The sequence below is a fragment of the Cyprinodon variegatus genome, unplaced genomic scaffold (genome assembly GCF_000732505.1).
Source record: "Cyprinodon variegatus isolate N-32 unplaced genomic scaffold, C_variegatus-1.0 Scaffold1097, whole genome shotgun sequence".
In the NCBI taxonomy this organism is placed as follows: Eukaryota; Metazoa; Chordata; class Actinopteri; order Cyprinodontiformes; family Cyprinodontidae; genus Cyprinodon; species Cyprinodon variegatus.
This window is the reverse complement of record NW_015151550.1, coordinates 174,875-178,869: the sequence shown is the minus strand read 5'-3', so window position 1 is coordinate 178,869 and position 3,995 is coordinate 174,875.

Sequence of the window (3,995 nt, the reverse complement as noted above, 5' to 3'; positions counted from 1 at the left end):
TTGATTGATTGATTGATTGATTGATTGATTGATTGATTGATTGATTGATTGATTGATTGGTTGGCCTTATTGATCTCATAGCGGGGAAATGTATTCGTACATCAACTCAAATTGTCAAAAAGAAGAAGGTGCCAAAGGAATAAAAAGGTGCATGGGATATATACAGTTTACATCTGTATTTATATAGATGGATATTTCTATTTAGATATATAGTTATTGCACTGGGTGTCAAATATAGAGAAACAGGTTATTGCACAGGGTATCTAATAGTAATTGCACACTATACATAGAGTCTGGTTGCAGCAGGATGAATGAGCTGCAGTAGCTCCTTTTCCCAACCAGGCTGTAAAAGTCTTTGCCTAAAGGAGCTGCTCAGCTCCTCTCCAGGCTGCTGCAGAGGGTGGAAGGTGGCGTCCATGATGGACGGAAGCTTGGACAGCTCCCTCCTCTCAGAGTCCACTGAGTCCAGGGACAGAAACGGCCTTAATGTTTGATGTTTTCTAACCAGGCCTTGGTGTGTTTTTGCCTGCTTTAAAGCCAAGCTAAAGATGAATTCTGTGGAACCTAAAGTGAATATTTAGAAGGCATACAATCCTGAAGGACACCTGATGGAGTCCCTTTTTAAGATTCTTTCTGCCTCTTGGTTGAAACACCTTGAATCGTTTTTAAAACAGCTGCCTTATTTTAATGAAGTTCATTTAGTTGTCAGTAGTTTGCTCTCCCTTTTGGTTCATTAAGTTAATTCACTTACTATCTTAAAATAGGTCCTTGGAAAAAACATGTCTTTTCAAACAAACTCCATTAACTATTCAGTTTCTACAAAAAACAACATATCTACATACGATTTGAAAAGGTACACAGAGAATATAAAGCAGCAAAGACCGACACAATCAAGCGGTACCTCAGGGCTGTGTACTCAGACGACTGCTTTTATGCTTCTGCATGATGCTGCTTGGTCTAAACACCCCTGATGATGGGATGAAGTGTATAATATAAACCATTATCTGCTGAGCATCAGACTGAATGACTTAAAGAAGATCAAAAAGTGTGGGTTCTCTCTGGGTACTCCGGCTTCCTCCCACAGTCCAAAAACATGACTGTTAGGTTAATTGGCTTCTCTAAATTCTCCTTAGGTCTGAGTGTGAATGGTTGTTTGTCTCTATGTTGCCCTGTGATTGACAGGCGACCTGTCCAGGGTGGACCCCGCCTCTCGCCCGTAGAAAGCTGGAGATAGACACCAGCAGCCCTCGCCATCCCAGCAGAGATAAGCGTGATGGAAAATGGATGGATGGATGTAATTAATTAAAATTAAGGATTAATCCTTTGACTCAGTCAGAAAATAGTAGCATATTTGCTAATTACAGAATGAACAGTTATTTCATTTAAACTTTTTGTTTTATTACAACAAAAGAGGCTACAGAAACAAAGATATCCTGCTTTTTTGTTATGCATGAATTTACTGATAGTCGCCCTGTTTTGATTTGCTTTTTCTCATAGTAGCTTCATCTGGTCTGTTCCTGTTTGGCTGTGACTCCATCCTGGAGAGAAATATCAGCTGTGCTGCTGCCATCAACACCTTTGTTTCTAGATGTTGGAGCTTGGCCTGTTTTCCAGTGTAGTCCTGTTTCTCTGACTGTGACTAACTGGATGTGCTCTCTTCATCCTCTGACATGGGAGCTGGCTCGGAGCTCGTCTGCCTGGCTGTGTGTTTCCTGGACGGGGCCGCCTGTGGAGCTGGTTGACAGTTGCCTTTTGTATCTATGCTTCTTTTTCTATGTCTGCTTCTGTCTCCTTGAACCCCAGTGGGCCTCAGCAGATGGCCGCTCACACTGAGCCTGGTTCTGCTGGAGGTTTCTTCCTGTTCAAAGGGAGTTTTTCCTCTCCACTGTCGCTACAAGCATGCTTAGTGTGAGGGATTGCTGAAGAGTCAATGAGTCGATGCAATCAGCTGGTTTTCCTTAGATAGAAAACTTTGAATCAATCTGACTGGATGATCTGGTTGATCTGGATCTATAAAGTGACCTGAGATGACATGATGTGAATTGGAGCTATAGAAATAAACTGAATAGAATTAATCTGTTTCTCATTTAGTCTGATTGCTTTTCTCCTGTTACCTGATAATTTGATTGGCTGATCCCTGATTAGTCTCTGCTAACAAAGTTTACATGGAATCAAGCGGGGGGGGGACTGTGGGCTGTAGCTGCTGGTTCACATCAGTGTGTGGGATTTCACCAGTGGGGAGGTGTCCCACTTTCTGTCCTGCATTCATTCACATTCTAATTTCCCTCTCACATCAGTTCAGACTCACGTATGAAGCTTTATTTATTTTATTGTACCAGCAACCATCAGGACAACACCAGTAAGGCAATGTGATCGTTTAATGGTGCTTCATGAAATCAATGTTTAAAGTGAAGCAGATTTTTCATATGAGGAAAGCAGCACCTGCTAAAATAAAAACCAATGATCTGATTGGTTTTTTTGTCAATTTAAAATATTAAAAACCTTCTGATTCTGCTGGACTGAAGCTAAATATAGATAAAAATGAGAATCGGCTGCAGTCCACCAAGTTGCTGTTCTGATGAATAAACACATCGTTTCAGCTGTGACCCAGAATCCACTCATCATTTTTCACATTAAACTCCTCTAAATGACCCAGAGCTACACGGTTCAAACCTCAGGCTCTACAACATCCATTATGGTGACAAGGAGAACCTTTGGGGGGCTGGGAAACCTTTGGGGGGCTGGGAAAGTCCTCTTTGCTCCATTTGGACATTTAAAGGGACAGGGTAAATCCACTGATCTCTACTTATTCACCAGATTGCTGATTTCCCGAAAAAATGAAGCCGCCGGCCGCCATGCTGGTGCTCGCCACTCCCACAGTGACACGCAGTAAAAATTAGATTTGACACTAAGCAGATTTTATTTGTCATTTTGTTTACACCAGTGTGAAACAAAAAGAAATTTCGTTTGGAAACAGCTCTCTGGACAATTTCATCTTTTTTAAAAGTGCAGCCTTGAAAAATAGTTAAAATTACTGTAAATTTACAGTTCTAACATTTTTTTTTAAAATAAATAATGATAAAATATAGTAAATATAATAAAATACAATACAATAACCCATTTTACAAAACATTCAGCAGTAAAAATGCCTCCATCTGCAGCATTTGGCTTTGGGAAGACGTTCCACAGGTCATCTCACAATCAGCGGATGAACTAACCAAGAAATTCCATCTATACGCCGAAGGATCCTATAGTATCGTCTGCAGCATCAGGGCAGTAACTACCATTGAGGACGCCGAGTTCGTTTACTCTGTATTCTATTAATTTCACTAATGCTTAGATTTTGATATAAACTAAAATAGATTAGAGTGAAACTGACTGTAGGACTGTAGCAGCAGCCATTTCTGCAGCAATCTATCATTAAAACACTCGCAAAGATGGTTTACTATTATCTACTTAAGGCTTCATACAGGAAAGAGTCAAACAGGTTGTTTCTTCTTAGTCGGAGAGCTTCTCACACAGCGTTTATTTTATGCATGCTCTGTATCACACAGCAGCGCATAAATTACTTTACAACCTGTATGCTGTTTAACCTGGCTTTGCAATGCAAAACAGAAATATACTTTACAAAGAAGATGATCTTGGTTTCCAACTAAACTTTGAGGTGTTTTATATTTGAAGAGCGATAGCTAGCACAACTACCCAATAAAAAAAGTAGCTGTTTAATCATCCTAATTCGACACGCACTGTCGCTATGGCAGTGAGATGTTCTCACTCTTGACCTCTGTATTTTTGGGCCCTGCGTACGGCCCTGTGTGGCTAACATTAGTCTGGCTATCTCAGACCGACTGGAAGAACATGACTAAATCAGCCATTGGGTCTAATGTTAGAAAAGAGAAAGTAAATAGAAAGCAATTCACAGGCAAATGTCAATGTTTGTTGCATTTCTCATTTATATTATTATAATATATTGCATGCTATATTGACCGGGAAAA